The sequence below is a fragment of the Puma concolor genome, chromosome B2 (genome assembly GCF_028749965.1).
Source record: "Puma concolor isolate L17-30 chromosome B2, mPumCon1.1.hap2, whole genome shotgun sequence".
NCBI classification, from domain to species: Eukaryota; Metazoa; Chordata; class Mammalia; order Carnivora; family Felidae; genus Puma; species Puma concolor.
Window position 1 is genome coordinate 68,414,262 of NC_141671.1, and position 13,304 is coordinate 68,427,565.

General features: G+C 35.8%; 1 long non-coding RNA gene across 1 annotated transcript in view; it reads left to right on the forward strand.

Moving 5' to 3' along the window:
• LOC147581032 (uncharacterized) overlaps positions 1-7,575 on the forward strand; it is a 370,816-nt gene extending 363,241 nt beyond the window's left edge. The window contains exons 5-6 of the long non-coding RNA XR_015250827.1: positions 5,616-5,711; positions 7,491-7,575. This is a non-coding gene — a long non-coding RNA (uncharacterized LOC147581032). The remainder of the gene's footprint in view (positions 1-5,615; positions 5,712-7,490) is intronic.
• Positions 7,576-13,304: the final 5,729 nt, after the last annotated feature.

The following is a 13,304-nucleotide window of genomic DNA, read 5'->3' on the forward strand; positions in this document are numbered from 1 at the left end:
CTGCGAGGCCAAGAGCCACGGTGGAATGGTTGCATCGCAGAGGGCAGTAAGGATGACAGCAGCACGTAGATTCTCTAGCAGGGCTAGAACCCTGTAACGTTGAGATGGGTTGCTCTAAGGCAGTGACCAGTGGGTCACGGGGCCAGGTAGGAATGTGGAGGCCGACCATAGTCTGAGACTTCCCATTCAACTTCTTCACTTTGAGCCCACGGTTCGGTAAGAAAGTGGCTCGACTCTGCAACAAGTATGTAGTACCAGTGAGGAAAGCAATTGGAAAACCAAACTCATTTTGGATTAACTTTTTAATAAACTTATTTGATTTTTCTCCCAATTATTTATTTGTTCTGGTAGCACGTAGGGACAATTAGTGACAAAACATCCTAGGGACAATTTGAAGGCTGTTTCCAGCTGGGATTTTCTATATCTTTAAGTACAAATAGAATTTAACAGAGAAGAGGAGGAGCAGAACGGGAACACCATGGCTTCTGGCAACGTAATTAAATTTACTACAGCTGTGAAACTCCGTCTACACAAGCTGGGCAGAATAATGAGGGAGGTGGGCTGAAGTCAGGCTGTGTAGAAAAGAGGAGCCCTGAAGATACCACACTAATATCTGACAATTCTTTATGTCTATGCTTCAGCAAACTACACCTATTTAGAGCATGAGGTTTAAAAGGCTGTTCCTTGTTAAGAATGCTCTGATTTGTATATTTGAAACATGAAAAGACCTTACTTTGCAGGAAAAAAAGCCTGAATAATATGCTATGCCTATGGTGTGCATGCTTCTAAAACTCAAGAAAATAAACAAACTTCAAGGAGATCAAAGACTTAAGAAAACTCACTTTCCCTCCTAACAATGCAGTGTCACTGTATTTTTATTCTTGGCCCCATGTTTGACTAGATTTGTGATTTACCATTAGTTAAAGACTTCTAGATGTCCTGCCTGGACACCCAGAAGTTGTTTCCGTTTTCTATAGTCAGCATGTGAAATGTTATTTAAAGCCCACATTTTGCTTTTAAATATCACCAGCGGTTTTAGTGCTTCAGAGGTCACATTTCAGCCCAACTTTTTGGACTCCCAGGCCTGGAAACCTTTTAACAAGCTCTGTTTCTGTTTCCATCTCCTGAAAAAGTTGTCTCTGCAGACAGAGGTTTGGCATCTGCATACCTTCGTCACATATTATATATTACTTATGGAACTTTGAGGAATCCAAAATGCCTCGTAGATGGAAAACATGGGATGGATGGAGAATCCCTGGATATCTGCTTTAAATGTTTAATATCTACCCATTCATGGAGTTAACATTTAGAAATTAAAACTTGAAATCAGACATTTGAAAGAGGTTTAGAAAACAGTGCATTTAAATGACTAATGAATTCATTAGGGAATCAGAACCAGTCTTGAAACCTATGCTATAGTGTATTTTAAAGTCTGTTTTCTTAATGACCAGATATTTTCCCTCAATTTATTATTGCTGTCTTGGCTGTCTGGTGAGAAAATACTAAATACAAAGTTCCCAGAGTCTAGATCTACTCATGGCTGAATATGCACCTGAGTGTGTGATACATTGTACTCACTGTATTTCATAGCATGGTTTTGTGACCTGAGCGGTAAGCCCTGAAAAAGTCAGTCATGTCTATGATTGGAAATAGAAATAGTATTATAAATTATTTCAAAGGTTATATTCAGTTTTTAAATGAGAAACATATTCTATTTCCATTTCCAGGCTTTATGAAGTTTTATTTAAAATTTTATTTATCTTTGAATTTATTTGAGAAAAGTATAATTGTTATGAGTCTTTCTTTAAGGGAAAGAAGGCAATGTACAGATAGTACTTTTATGTCTTTCTATTTCCTTCTTCTCCTGTAAAATACTTACTCAAGGATATATTAAATATTTCTACTTAATAGGAATAGAATCTCTCTCTCTGTCTGATTTGTTATTATGATTACTTACATTGTTACAATAAGTGTTAGCATGGGGGCATCGGGAGGTTTATCTGACTTTTTTTTAATGTTTTTTAAAATTATTTTTGAGAGAGAGAGAGAGTGTGAGCAGATGGGGGGCAGAGAGAGACACACACACAGAATCCAAAGCAAGCTCCAGGCTCTGAGCTGCCAGCACAGAACCCAATGCAGGGTTCGAACTCATAAACTGCGAGATCATAACCAACTGAGCCACGCAGGTAACCCGAGTATCTGACTCTTGATTTCGGCTCAGGTCATTATCCCAGGGTTGTTGTATCAACCCAGCATTGGGTTCTGTGCTGAGTGTGGAGCCTGCTTAAGATTCTATCTTTCCTCTGGCCATTTCCCCCACTCGCACTCTCTAAAAACAACAACAACCACCAAATTTAGCATGGCTACTAAAATTACTGTAGAAGAAAATATTTTAAATTTAAATTTTTGTGATTATGTGTAAAATCATGCATATTTATGATAGAGTATATGTGGTACTTTATAGTAACTGTAAACTCCCTGTATCTGTATTTTATGCCTTTTTTTAGTCCTGTTATCTTATTTTTCTCTTTTTTCAATTACACTAATTTAAGTTTATACTTGTTATTATAAACTTATTTTTATTCAAAATCTGTATTCTCAAATTTTTATATATTACTGTTTTGTTTTTAATTCATTTATTCAGTTATCTTTATACATTCCTTCTTCCCTTTCTTACATTTTCTGTCTTATATTTTAATTATCTAGCTCCTAACATTTCTAATAATAAAAGCATTTAAGGCCATGAGTTTGTTTTTGAGAAAATTTGACTATACATTCTATATTTTCACATAAAGTTTTTTTAAAATATTTTCTAAACGTTGTATAATTACAGCATCATTTCCTTTTTTCTCCAAAAGCTCTTTGTGTATGATTTCCTTATTTTTCAAATTTTAATTTCCACGTAATTAGTCCTTTATATTCTAATTTATTTTCACCTACTTGTTTGTGTACTGTTACTTTCTTAGAAAGAAGAAAGATATAAGATAAATGTATAAGATATAAGATATTTCTTATATTTATGAATTTTTTTGTTCAATTTAATGCTGTATTATTCATAAAGGTTGATAACTGTTATAGACATACCATAGGTTTCATATAAAATAATATTTAAAAATCTCATCCTTGTTTATTTCCTTTGAATCCCACTTTACCAACTATACCCCTTGAGATTCCTATTTTATTTTATTGTATATTTTCTACATATATATTTTCACATTTTTTTACTTTAAAAATTTTCAAATAATTTATTTAGACATGTCTGTTTTAAAAAACATATGGTTAGGGGCACCTGAGTGGCTCAGTCAGTTGAGTGTCTGACTTCAGTTCAGGTCATGATCTCACAGCTCATGTGTTCAAGCCCTGCGTCTGGCTCTGTGCTGACAGCTCAGAACCTGGAGCCTGCTTGAGATTCTGTGTCTCCCTCTCTCTCTGCCCTTAACCCACTCGCATTCTGTCTCTGTCTCTCTCAAAAATAAATAAACATTAAGAAGAAACAAATGGTTAGACTTATTTTTTTTAACCCAATCTAAGAGTCTTTGTTCTTTGATAGAGGAATTAAAACATTTGCATAATAGTATGGTAACAGATTTATCAGTTTTTACTTATTTCAATTTATTCATGATTCTTACACTCTTTTGTTGTTCCCTGTGTTTTGTATCTTTACTTATTTATTTTTAAATTTTTTAAAAAATCTTTATTTATTTTTGAGATAGACAGAGTGAGAGCAGGGGAGGAACAGAGAGAGAGAGGGAGACGCAGAATCCGAAGCAGGCTCCAGGCTCCAAGCTGTCAGCACAGAGAGCGATGTGGGGCTCAAACCCATGAACTGTGAGATCATGACCTGAGCCGAAGTTGGATGCTTAACTGACTGAGCCACCCAGGTGCCCCTGTATCTTTATTTTTATAAGCTAAGTTTTTTCATTCTTGCTCTTTTTTCCAATAGCAATGTAGAAGAATTACATTCGTTTTATTTCTCTTTTTTATTAATCATAAGTGTTTGGACAAGGTATCATACTAATCTTTCACTTCTTACCTGATTCTTATTTTATTCATTATTGGAAAATGTTATCATCTTTGTATTTCTCGTCTGTTTTTTCCTGTTTTTCTTAGTCTGATCTCACATGTGAAATAAATTTTTTATTAAATTATTGGGTTTTGCAATTTATGTCTTCTCTTACAATATTTTTAAACATTTGAATAATTTTGTAATTACATTCACAGAAACTACTTATTTTCAATTCCATAATTAAGTGGTTTTATGGTTAGTATATCTTTGAGAAATATTTTCATCCTGAGCCCATAGGTATATTTCCTTAGTCCTTATATATGTAATATGCTTATTTTTCTTCAGAAATTAAAAAAAAACACCAAGATTTCTGGGTAAAAAAAATAACAAGTCCTGGTTTATAAACATTTTCACTCAACACTCTGTAGTCATTGAGCTATTAATTTTTTACATAATAAGAATAAATATGAAGTAGCCTTAGATTTTTTTTTAACTAACATTTTGTGTTCTTCTGGTATGGAAACCTGTATTTCTTATTTTTCTTGAAATATTAATAAAAATGACTAGATTGAGAATGGGGCACTGAATAGACTATAAACTCTAACAATCTGATAGGGAATCAACTTACTCTTACCCAAATTGTGGAATCTTATGATAAAGAAAATAAAGACAAATCAGAAAGAAGGAGAATGTGTAATTGACCAGATTTGTGTATTGCTCGATGCCCTTTATTATAAATCTGAAAAGTGAGTTAGTCCAAGAAAAGAATGAAGAAAAAATCTGAATTTTCTTATTTTATTTATTTGTGGACCTTGGAATGCAGCAGGTGCTGAATCACACGTGCTAGTCTGTGTGCCAGGTGCTGGGTATATATTTGTTTCCTCAAAAAGTTGATAACGTAATAGAGGAGAAAGTACTTGTAAACGAGTGTAAAAAAAAAAAAAAGAAGTTGTCAGTGTGATAGTAAAAGCCTATGGAGGATATTATTAGACCCAAGAGGAAAGACTATGGCCAGTTGTGCACTAGCAGGTCACGGGGCTCAGAGAAACTCACGACTGTGCCTGAGGTTTATGCCCGGTCCCATCTCCTTAAGAGAAATGTTCCTGATGAAGTCCAGGGTTTCCAAAATGAAATAGGAAAGTTTGCCTTCCTCGGACTTAATTCATTCAATACCATGGCTGAAGGATTGGGTGACACAATTAAGGGAAAACATGTTTTCTTTTTATTGTTGTTGGAAAAAGGTTGTATCCAAATTTCAAAAGGCACAGAGGGCAGAGGAAGGGAGGACTCCTGTTCACCATATGAAACCACAAATAAAATAATTTTAAAATGTTTGTTTTGGGAGTAACTTTTTGCTTTATTAATTTTTTTTTGTAAAAATCTGCCAATTATAAGAAAACATTTATTGGAATTGCTAGTGAAAAGAGAAAACATCTCATTGAAGTGTGTGTTAGTGAAGAACAGCTCAACTGAGCATGAATTGGATGAACTTGCACAACAAAAGTTGGGAGCACTGACAGTCTGATTCCATCCTCTTAAAAGCCTAGATAAAGGTATACGAATTATGGAACAATAATTTAAAATTTAAAATTATCCTTTTTGTTTTCAGAAGCATTATGCCCAGTTAACTAGCCCAACAGTTAAACCACCTGTCACCATCTACCTGTGCTGCATCCTCTCTGCTCCAGCCCTTCTTCAAACTCAGGTCAGTGAATGGGTCCCCTATAACAATGGTCTTCAGTCCTGTAAACATTAGAGACTGCCCTCCTACCCACTGCCATTAAAAGAAAAAGAAAGAGAGAGAGAGAGAGAGAGAGAAAGGAAGAAAAGAAAAGAAGAAAGAAAGAGAAAGAAAAAGAAAGGGAGGGGGAAAAGGAAGGAAGGAAGAAATGAAAGGAAGGAAGGGTGGGTGGGAGGGAGGAAGAAAAAAGAAATGACCTTAATTTGACAGTCCTGCTCTGAGACCTGGCATTGGTATTAAAAAACAAACAAACATAACTTGTATGAGGCTGTAATGTATCGTCACTGACCTATTGAGAGCCACTAACATTCCTCTCTGGGAGGAATCAAATCCCTGCCATAGAAAGGAAAAGGATGGTAATATGATGTACTTTTAAAATTATTTTTTTGTTTGTTTCAAGTTTTTATTTAAATTCTAGTTAGCTAACATCTAGTGTGTTAGTGTAGAATTTTTTTTTTTAATTTTTTTTTTTCAACGTTTATTTATTTTTGGGACAGAGAGAGACAGAGCATGAACGGGGGAGGAGCAGAGAGAGAGAGGGAGACACAGAATCGGAAACAGGCTCCAGGCTCTGAGCCATCAGCCCAGAGCCTGATGCGGGGCTCGAACTCCCGGACCGCGAGATCGTGACCTGGCTGAAGTCGGACGCTTAACCGACTGCGCCACCCAGGCGCCCATAGTGTGTTAGTGTAGAATTTATTGATTCATCATTTACATGTAACACCCAGTGCTCAACACAAGTGCCCTCCTTAGTACCCAGCATCTATTACTATCACTATTAATACTTCCAGAAGTATAACTAGTATAAGTACTTTTTTTTTAATAATTAAAGTTAGGGACTGTGAAGGGATATTAAAGTTATATGTTCTATGGTGGGTTTTGTTTGTTTGTTTGTTTTGCTTTCCTCAAGGAGCTTATATCTATCAAGGAATAAATGTGAAAAAAATCTTTTATACTATATTCTATCATGTAATATTATATTTTAAGAGAGAGGTATGTATAATGCCATTGTAATCCAGTTCAAAGGGCAGAGGTGAGGTTGAATGACTGTTACAGAAACAAAAGGGAGCATTTCAGTTGGACTTTATCGGTTATAATTTTCTAAGTAGAAGTGGAGGAACTGGGGAGAGGGTGGAATTCAGGTGAAAAAAAAGTGACACCAGTGTTTTATCCTCTTTACAAAAGAGGGAAATTGAGGCATAGACTAATTACTGCAGACTTCTATTTGATGCCAGAGACAATATTTTTTCCTTATTTTTTAAAATTTTATTGTTTGGTTTAGTGGTCTTTTCACTGTATCATATCAACAAAGGGCTAGGAACCTTCCCAGTATGAAGAACATTTTCTCTACTAGCCTCTAAAAATGTATTTTTTTATTATTATTATTTTTTTTTAATTTTCTTTTTTTCAACGTTTATTTATTTCTGGGACAGAGAGAGACAGAGCATGAATGGGGGAGGGGCAGAGAGAGGAAGACACAGAATCGGAAACAGGCTCCAGGCTCCGAGCCATCAGCCCAGAGCCCGACGCGGGGCTCGAACTCACGGACCGCGAGATCGCGACCTGGCTGAAGTCGGACGCTCAACCGACTGCGCCACCCAGGCGCCCCTAAAAATGTATTTTTGAGAATACAGAGAAATAGATGGCATTTTATGGGAATATATTTATAGGTCTTGTTAATATGAGTGATTTAAAAAAAAGAGTCATCAATTAATCAATGCTGTTATTATTTTGAGAAAATAGAAGCTTCTTCTGGGAAAGAACCTGTTTAGTGTTGCTTAAAATTGTGCTCATGCTGGAGAATGTAAAACATACTTACAACCTGCAGGTAGGCAAACAGCCTTTTGAATTCTCTTTTGCAGTAACTTCTTATTCAGTGAAACAATATTAATTGGGTCTCTGTACAAACTATAGGAGAAATAGACTTATATAACTCACTTTAGTGCCAGGTTCTACAACGAACTTATTTACAATGAATCGTATTTCGAATTTAGTTTTGACCTTTAAAAATATGTCCAGTGTTCTGTGGGAGTAGATGAACTCTTTGAAGAAACAAAAGCATCCAATTCAAACAAGAAAGAGAACTATGCACTAGAGATGATCACTATTGCAGAATTCATTATGGAATATTTTTTATTATAATTTATTGTCAAATTGGCTTACATCCAACACCCAGTGCTCAGCCCAAAAAGTGCCCTACTTAATGCCCATCACCTGTTTTCCCTCTCCCCCACTCCCCATCCACCCTCAGTTTGTTCTTTGTGTTTAAGAGTCTCTTGTGGTTTGCCTCCCTCCTTCTCTGTTTGTAACTATTTTGTTTCCCCTTCCCTTCTTCCCCCATGGACTTCTGTTAAGGTTCTAAAGATCGTTGTGGAATATTTTAAATGAATTGTGTGTACACCGGATAGGAACATTGTGAAGAGTGGGTTTCGTCACTGATCTTTTGATGGTGTTTGGGTTTAAACCCCAGATTCATCATTCTGTGTGTGTGAACTTGGGTGAGCATTTACATTTCCAAACTTATAGCCTCATTGTTAATGAGAATTATATATGATTATTTTGAGGATGTAAATCCATGCTCAGCACATAGTAAGAACTTAAGAAAGATCAACCATATAAAGCCATGTTTCTCTTCTCCTTTGTTTTGTTTTCTGAGCCTCTTGAAGAAGGTTCTGGTAACAGTTTCAATTGCAACTTGAGGTTTATGAAGGAAAAGGCACGGCAATGACTCCTTTTCTGTGTCCCACCAAGTCAAAGTTCACAACCGACTGGCAAAACAATCTGTGTGTTGGTTTGCACTCTGAAGGTATTGCTAATGTACCATGTTTTAAAGGTTTGTCTTCTCTGGGCACCAGTGGCATGACTACAGTTGTTAAGTTATGGTCAAGTTCAAACATGCATTTAAAGCAATGTCTGAAAGAATGATTTAATACATGCCTTTGTAAATACAACAGAAGACATTCATCAAAAATGGTTGATCCATTTTGTAGATGAAGAACTGTACATTGATTACCGTAGTGGTTTAAGCATAAAAACAAATAGAAAAATACATTAAAAACTACATAGAGGGGTTCCTGATATAAATTTATAATTCTTCCTCTCTAGAAATTGGTAAAACCTCTGTTTCAATATAATGGTGGATTTTGTTTTGCTTCTGGAATGACTGCAACTTTGCTGCTTCTTGACTCTTCTCAGCCTAGATGATCTTCGTCTCACGCTGTTTTCCTCTTCCCTGGACTGTGCTGCAGTCACTTTCTTGTACTCATTCACCAGGGTTGTACGGAGTCCCTACTATTTATCTAGCACTGTTCTAGGTATTGGAATATAGTGGAAAAGTGAATAACAAAACTCGGTATCCCTAGATTTTCTAGAACAGGAGACAGAACACAAAATCACACATAATTCTTTCAGGTAGTGCTCAGTGCTATATAGAGAAGCAGACACAAGAAGGAGTTAAATAGAGAGCAGTGCGGTTGCCATTGTTCAGTGAGATGTTCGGAGGCCTCTCTGAGGAGATGCTTCTTGACTAGAGATCTGCTAAAAGGTCTGGGTGTTGGAGGCAAACTGCAGAAATTCTTATGTTCTGGCTGTAATTGCGTTAAATTTAAAACAGTCCTTACCAAATATCAGACAGAAAAATAGTTGCTTCTGAAAGATAACTGAGTAAAACTTTCATGGCAGATACTCAATGCTGAACAATGGCTTTTTACTCTGCTTATTCCCCGCCTTTCTCTCTTTCTCTCAACCTCTCTCTCTCTCTCTCTCCCTCTCCCTCATCTTCTCTCTGCCCCTCACTTGTTTTCCACCTTCTTTCCCTTCCTTCTTTCTTCTTTCCCTTCCTTCTTTCTTCTTTCTCTTTCCTTCTCCCGTATATTTCTTTGGCTTATATTGTCTGGAAATTCATTGATTACCCATTTCATGACTCCTATTTATAGAATTCACCAACAGTAAAAAAATTAATTTGAAAGGTGTGATGGAAAAGACTGAGGTATTTATGTTGGAAGTGACCATATAGAAATAAACTTCATTATACATGATAAGTTAATTATAAATCTTTTTACTGGTCATTGTTTTGATACATCTTGGATTAAGCTCAGGTGAAATTTTAGTTTGAAACTGTAGGAAATATCTAGGAAAAATAAAAAGAAAAGCAAATTTCTGCACAAATTCTTGCATTTCTAAAGGTTATCTACAGAAATTCTAGATATTTTTCTACAACATAATAAAATACATTTATCTTTTCTATGCACTGTGACAATGTAGCAAAAATAGTTTATATAGCAGAAAAATATTATTTTCCTGTACTGATTTGATCAAGCCTGATCCTGTTTATTTGAAGGCAAAATAACTACATGAAATATAAAAAAATTCAGTCTGTAATTTCATAGCACCCAGATAGGTAAATACTAACACTTATTGCATGTCTGACATGAAAAGGATAACATTTCTGTAACATTTATTTATTAAAACAAAGCTAGAAGGTTATCTTTGCCTGTACCTTACAGATAAGCAGTTTCACAGAGCAGCTTTCCCAAGGTTAGATATCAGCCCTCCAAAAGTCAGGATGCTTTCTCAATTGTGAAAAACGCGTTCCTTTTAATACATATTCTTTCTAGAAAAACAAGAAAGCTTGGACAGTATACGTGGAGGAGATAAGAGGCCACACAAAACTGAATCAGCCTACTGCTATTTTTCTTAGAATTGACCATAAGTGTAGATAAAGATTCAGAGTTTCCATTAAACTAGTATTTTAAGTCTAGATGGTGAAACTTTACCTAAAATCAAATCTGTTACGTTGGCTCTCATTTTCTACAAAATAAGATAAGGGCATTTCTGGTTTTCTAAACTCTTTTCATGATCTACTAAAGGCATTAAGAACACAATATTGAAGTTTACTTGTAGACTATTCCATTTCACAATGACACTGGTTCTTTAGCCTACTATTTAAATGTCAGATCAATGATAGTAACGGAATCCTTGGCTGATGTAGGAAATTGCTTAATTTGGTTTACACAAATTACTTATATTTTCCATGGCAGTATGAGTTAATATAACAAATCCTTTTGCAAAACTCATTATACAGGTTTATATCAGTTTCGATCTTTTTTTAAAGATATACATCTTATTACAATCTTCTCACTGAGATTCTTATTTGATTTTCCAACATTAAAGATTTTAGATTAAAATTTTAAAACACTTTAGATTTTAGATTAAAATAATAAAACACTTTATTATTTCTCTGGCCATATAATTTTTTATGTCATCAGTTTTAAATAAAAGCTATGTGTTTTCTATAATAGTCACTGTTTTAAAAGAGTTATTTAGTTCTCATTTATGTACCATAAATTTTTCTATTGTGGGAAGCAATCAACTGTAAGATGTACCACTGAAATAACAGATTAAGTATACGAAACACTTTTAAGGCTAATCTCAATTTCAGATACGCTAAAATGTGGAAATGTGCATTTTTAAAATGTAGGAAGTATGGCATATTTTTGCCTGAGGATTAAAAAAATTTTTTTAATGTTTATTTACTTTTGAGACAGAGACAGAGACAAGTATGAGTAGCGGAGAGGCAGAGAGAGGAAGACACATAATCCAAAGCAGGCTCCAGGCTCTGAGCTGTTAGCACAGAGCCTGACGCAGGACTCAAACTCATGAACTGGAAGATCATGACCTGAGCCAAAGTCAGACACTTAACTGACTGAGCCCCCCTCCCCCCCCCCCCCCCCCCCCCCCCCGCCACCAGGCACCCATGCCTAAGGATTTTTAATGACTGGGTTAAACTGAATTGGCAAAAAATGAGACTGACTCATTTTTAACACATATCTGGGTTTCTCAGAATTAGTGAAAATCCCAAGTAATAGATGGTATGTGTTAAAAAGTATTCTCACTTTCTATCTCAATCTATCAAGTGAGAAAGATGAAAATCTTTTTCACAAACCTTTTATAACCCTGTCTCCTTCTTGAAAAACAGTACTCATAAAACATAATGCTTGCTCTTCTGCTCCCTATCTCAAAGATTAGTTACACCCTCAGGGAAGCATATCTTTATTTGACAAAGTATTTTTAGCTTTAAGTTTCAAACATTGTATAATGAATATTAGATTATACTGAATATTACTTCAGAACAAAGTTTTGTGAGGGCATGGGCTCTGTGTTTACAACTTCTTTGCCAGCAGCCCCTAATGTTGTCCTGACAACCAGTAGGTATTTGATAAATATATTTATTGAATTAATGAATTAAAATGGACCAGTTGTTCTCTATTAATATATTTAATATAAGCATACAAGGAACACTAGAAGGAACAGAAATGAGTGCAAATAGGCACAGTAATTTATAACTTAGAAGTTGTGGTCTTTCCAGTGAGTCATTCTGTGACATTATTATACTTCCATTGCTAAATTTTCTTCTCTTCATATTTTAGTTGTTGGTGTTGTTTAGTGTTTGATGGCACTTTTTGTTTTCCACATGTTCAGCAAATATTTTCTGTTCACCCCTTCCCTTTGGACTTTGTATTATGAAGCAATCTCGTCAGCAAATACAATGTTCTGAGTGTTTATGGTACTCACGCCTGACTCCAGGAAGAACTTAAATTGGAATGTGGCTTCTACAAGTTACCCTCCCTCCAAACCAGATACAAAGTGGTTGTACAGGGTGAATTAGTAGCAAATTCATTTTCTTCTAAAAGAATAACAGTACATGAGTTCTAACACGGCTCCTCAGCCTCTAAGATCCAGTGTGAGAGAAAAGAGTGAAGAGGTACCTTATCTTTCTCTCCAGGCAGGGTTTTGATGCGGGGGGTTAAGGAGGGTGGTCTGATTCACTTCAGGTCCCTGCACATCTGCAAGAATCTGAGTCCTTTTCTTCTGGTCATGGGAGAATCAGTCCCTATGTCAACAGCTACTACTCTCCAGACATTATGCTAAAGAGAAGAATTAGCCATGGCCTCTGCCTACGAGGGGCTCTAAAGATGTTTATAAACAATCATAATGGACAGTGAAAAGTGATGAATATCACAAAGGAGGTAAAAACAAAATTGTATGAGCGTTCCTAGAAGGAAGAAAGAACTTTTCTTTGGGTGATTAGGGAGGTCAGTGGCATGGCGCTGAGTTAGAATTATGGGATAGATGCAGATATGTAAAAATAAAGAAGAGAATTTAAGGTCAATGGTATATGAGCAAAAACATCTACTCTTCCATTTGGTTGGAGACTATGAAATCAGTAAAGTGGAAATATTTTAAATACTGTCAATAATAGGTGCTTTTTTGTTGACTTAAGTGCAAGTTATTAAGTTACTGTCTCAACTTTAAACCACCCTTCTGTCCTTGCTCTCCGATGATGGAGTGGCTCCTTCATATTTGTTGTTTTGGCTGCTTGCCATTTCTGTGAGCAGCATCCCACGTAGTGCCCTCCCTTTGCCAGTGGCATTAACAGAATCCACTTTGCAGTTTGCCAACACCTGCAGAACCAGCCTCACGCTCTCCCCACAGAGATAGCAGCTGGCCTGTGTCCATTCCTTGGGTTTCTGTATTTCAGACCTGGGAGGCCCTCCT